This window comes from Etheostoma spectabile, unplaced genomic scaffold (assembly GCF_008692095.1).
Source record: "Etheostoma spectabile isolate EspeVRDwgs_2016 unplaced genomic scaffold, UIUC_Espe_1.0 scaffold00569469, whole genome shotgun sequence".
NCBI classification, from domain to species: Eukaryota; Metazoa; Chordata; class Actinopteri; order Perciformes; family Percidae; genus Etheostoma; species Etheostoma spectabile.
In genome coordinates this window covers 18,022-31,844 of record NW_022605147.1, presented here as the reverse complement: position 1 = coordinate 31,844, position 13,823 = coordinate 18,022, and positions in this window count along the sequence as shown.

Below are 13,823 nucleotides of genomic sequence, written 5' to 3'. Positions count from 1 at the left end.
TTCCAGCTTCATTCCAAGTCAACGGGAGACATACCTATCCAGTGTGTCTCTCAGGTAATTTCAGAGCATTCTGATGTACGGTTTTAAAATTAAGGCCTTGAAACCAAGGCTATATTGAGACTTTTCAGGCTAGTAAAGGCATATTACTTCTCTTTTCAGAAGGCATATTCTTCTCTTTTTCAGGCTACTCTAAAAAGGAATCCTTGACATTATTCAGCTTAATCCAAGTCTGGGGGAGACATCACCTATCCAGTGTGTCTCTCAGGTAATTTCAGAGCCTTCTGATGTACTAGTTTAAAAATTAAGGCCTTGAAACCAAGGCTATAGTGACACTTTTCAGGCTAGTAAAGGCATATTCTTCTCTTTTCAGAAGGCATATTCTTCTTTTTCAGGCTACTCTAAAAAGGAATCCTTACATTTTTTCAGCTTCATTCCAGTCTGCGGGAGAAGACATCACCTATCCAGTGTGTGTCTCTCAGGTAATTTCAGAGCATTCTGATGTACAGTTTTAAATTAAGGCCTTGAAACCAAGGCTATATTGACACTTTTTCAGGCTAGTAAAGGCATATTCTCTCTTTTTCAGAAGGCATATCTTCTCTTTTTCAGGCTACTCTAAAAAGGAATCCTTACATTATTCCAGCTTCATTCCAAGTCTGCGGGAGACATCACCTATACAGTGTGTCTCTAGGTAATTTCAGAGCATTCTGATGTACAGATTTGTAAAATTAAGGCTTGAAACCAAGGCTATATTGACACTTTTTCAGGCTAGTAAAGGCATATTCTTCTCTTTTCAGAAGGCATATTCTTCTCTTTTTCAGGCTATTCTAAAGGAATCCATACGTTATTCCAGCTTATTCCAAGTCTGGGGGAGACATCACCTATCCAGTGTGTCTCTCAGGTAATTTCAGAGCATTCTGATGTACAGTTTTAAAATAAGGCTTTAAACCAAGGCTATATTGACACTTTCAGGCAGTAAAGGCATATTCTTCTCTTTTTCAGAAGGCATATCTTCTCTTTTCAGGCTACTCTAAAAAGGAATCCATTACGTTATTCCAGCTTAATCCAAGTCTGGGAGACATCACCTATCCAGGTGTCTCTCAGGTAATTTCAGAGCATTCTGATGTACAGTTTTAAAATTAGGCCTTGAAACAAGGTATATTGACACTTTTTCAGGCTATAGTAAAGGCATTCTTCTCTTTTCAGAAGGCATATTCTTCTCTTTTCAGGCTACTCTAAAAAGGAATCCTTACATTATTCCAGCTTCATTCCAAGTCTGCGGGAGACATCACCTATCCAGTGTGTCTCTCAGGTAATTTCAGAGCATTCTGATGTACAGTTTTAAAATAAGGCCTTGAAACAAGGCTATATTGACACTTTTTCAGGCTAGTAAAGGCATATCTTCTCTTTTCAGAAGGCATTTTTCTCTTTTTCAGGCTACTCTAAAAAGGAACCTTACATATTCCAGCTTCATTCCAAGTCTGCGGGAGACATCACCTATCCAGTGTGTCTCTCAGGTAATTTCAGAGCATTCTGATGTACAGTTTTAAAATTAAGGCCTTGAAACCAAGGCTATATTGACACTTTTTCAGGCTAGTAAAGGCATATTCTTCTCTTTTTAGAAGGCATATTCTTCTCTTTTCAGGCTACTCTAAAAAGGAATCCTTACGTTATTCCAGCTTCATTCCAAGTCTGGGGGAGACATCACCTATCCAGTGTGTCTCTCAGGTATTTCAGAGCATTCTGATGTACAGTTTTAAAATTAAGGCCTTGAAACCAAGGCTATATTGACACTTTTTCAGGCTAGAAAGGCATATTCTCTCTTTTTCAGAAGGCATATTCTTCTCTTTTTCAGGCTACTCTAAAAAGGAATCCTTACGTTATTCCAGCTTCATTCCAAGTCTGGGGAGACATCACCTATCCAGTGTGTCTCTCAGGTAATTTCAGAGCATTCTGATGTACAGTTTTAAAATTAAGGCCTTGAAACCAAGGCTATATGACACTTTTTCAGGCTAGTAAAGGCATATTCTTCTCTTTTTCAGGTTACTCTCAAATAGGAATCCTGACGTTATTCCAGCTTAATGCCAAGTCTGGAGGAGACATCACCTATCCAGTGTGTTTCTCAGGTAATTCAGAGCATTCTGATGTACGGATTTAAAATTAAGGCCTTGAAACCAAGGCTATATTGACACTTTTTCAGGCTAGTAAAGGCATATTCTTCTCTTTTCAGAAGGCATATTCTTCTCTTTTCAGGCTACTCTAAAAGGAATCCTTACGTTTTCCAGCTTCATTCAAGTCTGGGAGAGACATCACCTATCCAGTGGTCTCTCAGGTAATTTCAGAGCATTCTGATGTACAGTTTTAAAATAAGGCCTTGAAACCAAGGCTATATGGACACTTTCAGGCTAGTAAAGGTAAAGGCATATTCTTTCTTTTTCAGAAGGCATATTCTCTCTTTTTTCAGGCTACTCTAAAAAGGAATCCTTACTTATTCCAGCTTATTCCAAGTCTGGGGAGACATCACCTATCCAGTGTGTCTCTCAGGTAATTTCAGAGCATTCTGATGTACAGTTTAAAATTAAGGCCTTGAAACCAAGGCTATATTGAGACTTTTCAGGCTAGCATAAAAGGCTTTTAGAAAGCATATTCTCTTTTTAGGCTACTCTAAAAAGGAATCCTTACGTTATTCCAGCTTAATTCCAAGTCTGGAGGAGACATTACTATCCAGTGTGTTTCTCAGGTAATTTCAGAGCATTCTGATGTACGGATTTAAAATTAAGGCCTTGAAACCAAGGCTATATTGACACTTTTTCAGGCTAGTAAAGGCATATTCTTCTCTTTTTCAGAAGGCATATCTTCTCTTTTTCAGGCTACTCTAAAAGGATCCTTACGTTATTCCAGCTTCATTCCAAGTCTGCGGGAGACATCACCTATCCAGTGTGTCTCTCAGGTAATTTCAGAGCATTCTGATGTACAGTTTTAAAATTAAGGCCTTGAAACCAAGGCTATATTGAGACTTTTTCAGGCTAGTAAAGGCATATTCTTCTCTTTTCAGGCTACTCTAAATAGGAATCCTGACGTTATTCCAGCTTAATTCCAAGTCTGGAGGAGACATCACCTATCCAGTGTGTCTCTCAGGTAATTTCAGAGCATTCTGATGTACGGATTTAAAATTAAGGCCTTGAAACCAAGGCTATATTGACACTTTTTCAGGCTAGTAAAGGCATATTCTTCTCTTTTCAGAAGGCATATTCTTCTCTTTTTCAGGCTACTCTAAAAGGAATCCTAGTTATTCCAGCTTCATTCCAAGTCTGGGGGAGACATCACCTATCAGTGTGTCTCTCAGGTTTCAGAGCATTCTGATGTACAGTTTAAAATAAGGCCTTGAAACCAAGGCTATATTGACACTTTTTCAGGCTAGTAAAGGCATATTCTTCTCTTTTCAGAAGGCATATTCTTCTCTTTTTCAGGCTACTCTAAAAAGGAATCCTTACATTATCCAGCTTCATTCCAAGTCTGCGGGAGACATCACCTATCCAGTGTGTCTCTCAGGTAATTTCAGAGCATTCTGATGTACAGTTTTAAAATTAAGGCCTTGAAACCAAGGCTATATTGACACTTTTTCAGGCTAGTAAAGGCATATTCTTCTCTTTTTCAAGAAGGCATATTCTTCTCTTTTTCAGGCTACTCTAAAAAGGAATCTTACATTATTCCAGCTTCATTTCAAGTCAGCGGGAGACATCACCTATCCAGTGTGTCTCTCAGGTAATTTCAGAGCATTGATGTACGTTTTAAAATATGGCCTTGAAACCAAGGCTATATTGACACTTTTTCAGGCTAGTAAAGGCATATTCTTCTCTTTTTCAGAAGGCATATTCTTCTCTTTTCAGGCTACTCTAAAAAGGATCCTTACGTTATTCCAGCTTATTCCAAGTCTGCGGGAGACATCACCTATCCAGTGTGTCTCTCGCAGTAATTTCAGAGCATTCTGATGTACAGTTTTAAAATTAAGGCCTTGAAACCAAGGCTATATTGACACTTTTTCAGGCTAGTAAAGGCATATTCTTCTCTTTTTCAGAAGGCATATTCTTCTCTTTTTCAGGCTACTCTAAAAAGGAATCCTTACGTTATTCCAGCTTAATTCCAAGTCTGGGGAGACATCACCTATCCAGTGTGTCTCTCAGGTAATTTCAGAGCATTCTGATGTACAGTTTTAAAATTAAGGCCTTGAAACCAAGGCTATATTGACACTTTTTCAGGCTAGTAAAGGCATATTCTTCTCTTTTCAGAAGGCATATCTTCTCTTTTTCAGGCTACTCTAAAAAGGAATCCTTAATTATTCCAGCTTCATTCCAAGTCTGCGGGAGACATCACCTATCCAGTTGTCTCTCAGGTAATTTCAGAGCATTCTGATGTACAGTTTTAAAATAAGGCCTTGAAACCAAGGCTATATTGACACTTTTTCAGCTAGTAAAGGCATATTCTTCTCTTTTTCAGAAGGCATATTCTTCTCTTTTTCAGGCTACTCTAAAAAGGAATCCTTACGTTATTCCAGCTTCATTCCAAGTCTGGGGAGACATCACCTATCCAGTGTGTCTCTCAGGTAATTTCAGAGCATTCTGATGTACAGTTTTAAAATTAAGGCCTTGAAACAAGGCTATATTGACACTTTTTCAGGCTAGTAAAGGCATATTCTTCTCTTTTCAGAAGGCATATTCTTCTCTTTTTCAGGCTACTCTAAAAAGGAATCCTGACGTTATTCCAGCTTCATTCCAAGTCTGGGGAGACATCACCTATCCAGTGTGTCTCTCAGGTAATTTCAGAGCATTCTGATGTACAGTTTTAAATTAAGGCCTTGAAACCAAGGCTATATTGACACTTTTTCAGGCTAGTAAAGGCATATTCTTCTCTTTTTCAGAAGGCATATTCTTCTCTTTTCAGGCTACTCTAAAAGGAATCCTTACGTTATTCAGCTTCATTCCAAGTCTGGGGAGACATCACCTATCCAGTGTGTCTCTCAGGTAATTTCAGAGCATTCTGATGTACAGTTTTAAAATTAAGGCCTTGAAACCAAGGCTATATTGAGACTTTTTCAGGCTAGTAAAGGCATATTCTTCTCTTTTCAGTTACTCTAAATAGGAATCCTGACGTTATTCCAGCTTAATTCCAAGTCTGCGGGAGACATACCTATCCAGTGTGTCTCTCAGGTAATTTCAGAGCATTCTGATGTACGGATTTAAAATTAAGGCCTTGAAACCAAGGCTATATTGACACTTTTTCAGGCTAGTAAAGGCATTTCTTCTCTTTTTCAGAAGGCATATTCTTCTCTTTTCAGGCTACTCTAAAAAGGAATCCTTACGTTTTCCAGCTTCATTCCAAGTCTGTGGGGAGACATCACCTATCCAGTGTGTCTCTCAGGTAATTTCAGAGCATTCTGATGTACAGTTTTAAAATTAAGGCCTTGAAACCAAGGCTATATTGACACTTTTTCAGGCTAGTAAAGGCATATTCTTCTCTTTTTCAGGTTACTCTAAATAGGAATCCTGACGTTATTCCAGCTTAATTCCAAGTCTGGAGGAGACATTACCTATCCAGTGTGTCTCTCAGGTAATTTCAGAGCATTCTGATGTACGGATTTAAAATTAAGGCCTTGAAACCAAGGCTATATTGACACTTTTTCAGGCTAGTAAAGGCATATCTTCTCTTTTCAGAAGGCATATTCTTCTCTTTTTCAGGCTACTCTAAAAAGGAATCCTTACGTTATTCCAGCTTCATTCCAAGTCTGGGGGAGACATCACCTATCCAGTGTGTCTCTCAGGTTATTCAGAGCATTCTGATGTACGTTTTAAAATTAAGGCCTTGAAACCAAGGCTATATTGACACTTTTTCAGGCTAGTAAAGGCATATTCTTCTCTTTTCAGAAGGCATATTCTTCTCTTTTTCAGGCTACTCTAAAAAGGAATCCTTACGTTATTCCAGCTTCATTCCAAGTCTGCGGGAGACATCACCTATCCAGTGTGTCTCTCAGGTAATTTCAGAGCATTCTGATGTACAGTTTTAAAATTAAGGCCTTGAAACCAAGGCTATATTGACACTTTTTCAGGCTAGTAAAGGCATATTCTTCTCTTTTTCAGAAGGCATATTCTTCTCTTTTTCAGGCTACTCTAAAAAGGAATCCTTACGTTATTCCAGCTTCATTCCAAGTCTGCGGGAGACATCACCTATCCAGTGTGTCTCTCAGGTAATTTCAGAGCATTGATGTACGGTTTGTAAATTTAAAATTAGGCCTTGAAACCAAGGCTATATTGACACTTTTTCAGGCTAGTAAAGGCATATTCTTCTCTTTCAGAAGGCATATTCTTCTCTTTTCAGGCTACTCTAAAAAGGAATCCTTACGTTATTCCAGCTTTATTCCAAGTCTGCGGGAGACATCACCTATCCAGTGTGTCTCTCAGGTAATTTCAGAGCATTCTGATGTACAGTTTTAAAATTAAGGCCTTGAAACCAAGGCTATATTGACACTTTTTCAGGCTAGTAAAGGCATATTCTTCTCTTTTTCAGAAGGCATATTCTTCTCTTTTTCAGGCTACTCTAAAAAGGAATCCTTACGTTATTCCAGCTTCATTCCAAGTCTGGGGAGACATCACCTATCCAGTGTGTCTCTCAGGTAATTTCAGAGCATTCTGATGTACAGTTTAAAATTAAGGCCTTGAAACCAAGGCTATATTGACACTTTTTCAGGCTAGTAAAGGCATATTCTTCTCTTTTTCAGAAGGCATATTCTTCTCTTTTTAGGCTACTCTAAAAAGGAATCCTACGTTATTCCAGCTTCATTCCAAGTCTGGAGACATCACCTATCCAGTGTGTCTCTCAGGTAATTTCAGAGCATTCTGATGTACAGTTTTAAAATAAGGCCTTGAAACCAAGGCTATATTGACACTTTTTCAGGCTAGTAAAGGCATATTCTTCTCTTTTTCAGAAGGCATATCTTCTCTTTTTCAGGCTACTCTAAAAAGGAATCCTTACATTATTCCAGCTTCATTCCAAGTCTGGGGAGACATCACCTATCCAGTGTGTCTCTCAGGTAATTTCAGAGCATTCTGATGTACAGTTTTAAAATTAAGGCCTTGAAACCAGGCTATATTGACACTTTTTCAGGCTAGTAAAGGCATATTCTTCTCTTTTTCAGAAGGCATATTCTTCTCTTTTTCAGGCTACTCTAAAAAGGAATCCTTACGTTATTCCAGCTTCATTCAAGTCTGGGGGAGACATCACCTATCCAGTGTGTCTCTCAGGTAATTTCAGAGCATTCTGATGTACAGTTTTAAAATTAAGGCCTTGAAACCAAGGCTATATTGACACTTTTTCAGGCTAGTAAAGCATATTCTTCTCTTTTTCAGAAGGCATATTTTCTCTTTTTCAGGCTACTCTAAAAAGGAATCCTTACGTTATTCCAGCTTCATTCCAAGTCTGGGGAGACATCACTATCCAGTGTGTCTCTCAGGTAATTTCAGAGCATTCTGATGTACAGTTTTAAAATTAAGGCCTTGAAACCAAGGCTATATTGACACTTTTTCAGGCTAGTAAAGGCATATTCTTCTCTTTTTCAGGTTACTCTAAATAGGAATCCTGAAGTTATTCCAGCTTAATGCCAAGTCTGGAGGAGACATTACCTATCCAGTGTGCTCTCAGGTAATTTCAGAGCATTCTGATGTACGGATTTAAAATTAAGGCCTTGAAACAAGGCTATATTGACACTTTTTCAGGCTAGTAAAGGCATATTCTTTCTTTTTCAGAAGGCATATTCTCTCTTTTTCAGGCTACTCTAAAAAGGAATCCTTACATTATTCCAGCTTCATTCCAAGTCTGGGGAGACATCACCTATCCAGTGTGTCTCTCAGGTAATTTCAGAGCATTCTGATGTACAGTTTTAAAATTAAGGCCTTGAAACCAAGGCTATATTGACACTTTCAGGCTAGTAAAGGCATATTCTTCTCTTTTTCAGAAGGCATATTCTTCTCTTTTTCAGGCTACTCTAAAAAGGAATCCTTACGTTATTCCAGCTTAATTCCAAGTGTGGGGAGACATCACCTATACAGTGTGTCTCTCAGGTAATTTCAGAGCATTCTGATGTACAGTTTTAAAATGAAGGCCTTGAAACCAAGGCTATATTGAGACTTTTTCAGGCTAGTAAAGGCATATTCTTCTCTTTTTCAGGTTACTCTAAATAGGAATCCTGACGTTATTCCAGCTTCATGCCAAGTCTGGAGGAGACATCACCTATCCAGTGTGTCTCTCAGGTAATTTCAGAGCATTCTGATGTACGGATTTAAAATTAAGGCCTTGAAACCAAGGCTATATTGACACTTTTTCAGGCTAGTAAAGGCATATTCTTCTCTTTTCAGAAGGCATATTCTTCTCTTTTTCAGGCTACTCTAAAAAGGAATCCTTACGTTATTCCAGCTTCATTCCAAGTCTGGGGAGACATCACCTATCCAGTGTGTCTCTCAGGTAATTTCAGAGCATTCTGATGTACAGTTTTAAAATTAAGGCCTTGAAACCAAGGCTATATTGAGACTTTTTCAGGCTAGTAAAGGCATATTCTTCTCTTTTTCAGGTTACTCTAAATAGGAATCCTGACGTTATTCCAGCTTAATTCCAAGTCTGGAGGAGACATTACCTATCCAGTGTGTCTCTCAGGTAATTTTAGAGCATTCTGATGTACAGTTTAAAATTAAGGCCTTGAAACCAAGGCTATATTGACACTTTTTCAGGCTAGTAAAGGCATATTCTTCTCTTTTCAGAAGGCATATTCTTTCTTTTTCAGGCTACTCTAAAAAGGAATCCTTACGTTATTCCAGCTTCATTCCAAGTCTGGGGGAGACATCACTATCCAGTGTGTCTCTCAGGTAATTTCAGAGCATTCTGATGTACAGTTTTAAAATTAAGGCCTTGAAACCAAGGCTATATTGACACTTTTTCAGGCTAGTAAAGGCATATTCTTTTCTTTTTCAGGCTACTCTAAAAAGGAATCCTTACGTTATTCCAGCTTCTCCAAGTCTGGGGGAGACATCACCTATCCAGTGTGTCTCTCAGGTAATTTCAGAGCATTCTGATGTACATTTTTAAAATTAAGGCCTTGAAACCAAGGCTATATTGACACTTTTTCAGGCTAGTAAAGGCATATTCTTCTCTTTTTCAGAAGGCATATTTTCTCTTTTTCAGGCTACTCTAAAAAGGAATCCTTACATTATTCCAGCTTAATTCCAAGTCTGGGGGAGACATCACCTATCCAGTGTGTCTCTCAGGTAATTTCAGAGCATTCTGATGTACAGTTTTAAAATTAAGGCCTTGAAACCAAGGCTATATTGACACTTTTCAGGCGTAGTAAAGGCATATTCTTCTCTTTTTCAGAAGGCATATTCTCTCTTTTTCAGGCTACTCTAAAAAGGAATCCTACATTATTCCAGCTTCATTCCAAGTCTGCGGAGACATCACCTATCCAGTGTGTCTCTCAGGTAATTTCAGAGCATTCTGATGTACAGTTTTAAAATTAAGGCCTTGAAACCAAGGCTATATTGAGACTTTTTCAGGCTAGTAAAGGCATATCTTCTCTTTTTCAGGTTACTCTAAAAAGGAATCCTGACGTTATTCCACTTAATTCCAGTCTGGAGGAGACATCACCTATCCAGTGTGTCTCTCAGGTAATTTCAGAGCATTCTGATGTAGGTTTTAAAATTAAGGCCTTGAAACCAAGGCTATATTGACACTTTTCAGGCTAGTAAAGGCATATTCTTCTCTTTTCAGAAGGCATATTCTCTCTTTTCAGGCTACTCTAAAAAGGAATCCTTACGTTATTCCAGCTTAATTCCAAGTCTGGGGAGACATCACCTATCAGTGTGTCTCTCGGTAATTTCAGAGCATTCTGATGTACAGTTTTAAAATTAAGGCCTTGAAACCAAGGCTATATTGACACTTTTTCAGGCTAGTAAAGGCATATTCTTCTCTTTTCAGAAGGCATATTTTCTCTTTTTCAGGCTACTCTAAAAAGGAATCCTTACATTATTCCAGCTTCATTCCAAGTCTGCGGGAGACATCACCTATCCAGTGTGTCTCTCAGGTAATTTCAGAGCATTCTGATGTACAGTTTTAAAATTAAGGCCTTGAAACCAAGGCTATATTGACACTTTTTCAGGCTAGTAAAGGCATATTCTTCTCTTTTTCAGAAGGCATATTCTTCTCTTTTTCAGGCTACTCTAAAAAGGAATCCTTACATTATTCCAGCTTCATTCCAAGTCTGCGGGAGACATCACCTATCCAGTGTGTCTCTCAGGTAATTTCAGAGCATTCTGATGTACAGTTTTAAAATTAAGGCCTTGAAACCAAGGCTATATTGACACTTTTTCAGGCTAGTAAGGCATATTCTTCTCTTTTTCAGAAGGCATTTCTTCTCTTTTCAGGCTACTCTAAAAAGGAATCCTTACGTTATTCCAGCTTCATTCCAAGTCGGGGAGACATCACCTATCCAGTGTGTCTCTCAGGTAATTTCAGAGCATTCTGATGTACGGATTTAAAATTAGGCCTTGAAACCAAGGCTATATTGACACTTTTTCAGGCTAGTAAAGGCATATTCTTCTCTTTTTCAGAAGCATATTCTTCTCTTTTTCAGGCTACTCTAAAAGGAATCCTTACGTTATTCCAGCTTCATTCCAAGTCTGCGGGAGACATCACCTATCCAGTGTGTCTCTCAGGTAATTTCAGAGCATTCTGATGTACATTTTTAAAATTAAGGCCTTGAAACCAAGGCTATATTGACACTTTTTCAGGCTAGTAAAGGCATATTCTTCTCTTTTTCAGAAGGCATATTCTTCTCTTTTTCAGGCTACTCTAAAAGGAATCCTTACGTTATTCCAGCTTATTCCAAGTCTGGGGAGACATCACCTATCCAGTGTGTCTCTCAGGTAATTTCAGAGCATTCTGATGTACAGTTTTAAAATTAAGGCCTTGAAACCAAGGCTATATGACACTTTTTCAGGCTAGTAAAGGCATATTCTTCTCTTTTTTCAGGTTACTCTAAATAGGAATCCTGACGTTATTCCAGCTTATGCCAAGTCTGGAGGAGACATCACCTATCCAGTGTGTCTCTCAGGTAATTTCAGAGCATTCTGATGTAGATTTAAAATTAAGGCCTTGAAACCAAGGCTATATTGACACTTTTTCAGGCTAGTAAAGGCATATTCTTCTCTTTTTCAGAAGGCATATTCTTCTCTTTTTCAGGCTACTCTAAAAGGAATCCTTACATTATTCCAGCTTAATTCCAAGTCTGGGGAGACATCACCTATCCAGTGTGTCTCTCAGGTAATTTCAGAGCATTCTGATGTACGGATTTAAAATTAAGGCCTTGAAACCAAGGCTATATTGACACTTTTTCAGGCTAGTAAAGGCATATTCTTCTCTTTTTCAGAAGGCATATTCTTTCTTTTTCAGGCTACTCTAAAAGGAATCCTTACGTTATTCCAGCTTCATTCCAAGTCTGGGGAGACATCACCTATCCAGTGTGTCTCTCAGGTAATTTCAGAGCATTCTGATGTACAGTTTTAAAATTAAGGCCTTGAAACCAAGGCTATATTGACACTTTTTCAGGCTAGTAAAGGCATATTCTTTTCTTTTTCAGGCTACTCTAAAAAGGAATCCTTACATTATTCCAGCTTCATTCCAAGTCAGCGGGAGACATCACCTATCCAGTGTGTCTCTCAGGTAATTTCAGAGCATTCTGATGTACAATTTTAAAATTAAGGCCTTGAAACCAAGGCTATATTGACACTTTTTCAGGCTAGTAAAGGCATATTCTTCTCTTTTTCAGAAGGCATATTCTTCTCTTTTTCAGGCTACTCTAAAAAGGAATCCTTACGTTATTCCAGCTTCATTCCAAGTCTGGGGGAGACATCACCTATCCAGTGTGTCTCTCAGGTAATTTCAGAGCATTCTGATGTACAGTTTTAAAATTAAGGCCTTGAAACCAAGGCTATATTGACACTTTTCAGGCTAGTAAAGGCATATTCTTCTCTTTTTCAGAAGGCATATTCTTCTCTTTTTCAGGCTACTCTAAAAAGGAATCCTTACATTATTCCAGCTTCATTCCAAGTCTGCGGGAGACATCACCTATCCAGTGTGTCTCTCAGGTAATTTCAGAGCATTCTGATGTACAGTTTTAAAATTAAGGCCTTGAAACCAAGGCTATATTGACACTTTTTCAGGCTAGTAAAGGCATATTCTTCTCTTTTTCAGGCTACTCTAAAAAGGAATCCTTACGTTATTCCAGCTTCAATTCCAAGTCTGGGGGAGACATCACCTATCCAGTTGTTCTCTCAGGTAATTTCAGAGCATTCTGATGTACGTTTTAAAATTAAGGCCTTGAAACCAAGGCTATATTGACACTTTTTCAGGCTAGTAAAGGCATATTCTTCTCTTTTTCAGAAGGCATATTCTTCTCTTTTTCAGGCTACTCTAAAAAGGAATCCTTACGTTATTCCAGCTTATTCCAAGTCTGGGGAGACATCACCTATCCAGTGTGTCTCTCAGGTAATTTCAGAGCATTCTGATGTACAGTTTTAAATTAAGGCCTTGAAACCAAGGCTATATTGACACTTTTTCAGGCTAGTAAAGGCATATTCTTCTCTTTTTCTGAAGGCATATTCTTCTCTTTTTCAGGCTACTCTAAAAAGGAATCCTTACGTTTTTCCAGCTTCATTCCAAGTCTGGGGAGACATCACCTATCCAGTGTGTCTCTCAGGTAATTTCAGAGCATTCTGATGTACAGTTTTAAAATTAAGGCCTTGAAACCAAGGCTATATTGAGACTTTTTCAGGCTAGTAAAGGCATATTCTTCTCTTTTTCAGGCTACTCTAAAAGGAATCCTTACGTTATTCCAGCTTAATTCCAAGTCTGGGGGAGACATCACCTATCCAGTGTGTCTCTCAGGTAATTTCAGAGCATTCTGATGTACGTTTTAAAATTAAGGCCTTGAAACCAAGGCTATATTGACACTTTTTCAGGCTAGTAAAGGCATATTCTTCTCTTTTTCAGAAGGCATATTCTTCTCTTTTTCAGGCTACTCTAAAAGGAATCCTTACGTTATTCCAGCTTCATTCCAAGTCTGGGGAGACATCACCTATCCAGTGTGTCTCTCAGGTAATTTCAGAGCATTCTGATGTACAGTTTTAAAATTAAGGCCTTGAAACCAAGGCTATATTGACACTTTTTCAGGCTAGTAAAGGCATATTCTTCTCTTTTTCAGAAGGCATATTCTTCTCTTTTTCAGGCTACTCTAAAAAGGAATCCTTACGTTATTCCAGCTTCATTCCAAGTCTGGGGAGACATCACCTATCCAGTGTGTCTCTCAGGTAATTTCAGAGCATTCTGATGTACAGTTTTAAAATTAAGGCCTTGAAACCAAGGCTATATTGACACTTTTTCAGGCTAGTAAAGGCATATTCTTCTCTTTTTCAGAAGGCATATTCTTCTCTTTTTCAGGCTACTCTAAAAAGGAATCCTTACATTATTCCAGCTTCATTCCAAGTCTGCGGGAGACATCACCTATCCAGTGTGTCTCTCAGGTAATTTCAGAGCATTCTGATGTACGGATTTAAAATTAAGGCCTTGAAACCAAGGCTATATTGACACTTTTTCAGGCTAGTAAAGGCATATTCTTCTCTTTTTCAGAAGGCATATTCTTCTCTTTTTCAGGCTACTCTAAAAAGGAATCCATACGTTATTCCAGCTTCATTCCAAGTCTGGGGAGACATCACCTATCCAGTGTGTCTCTC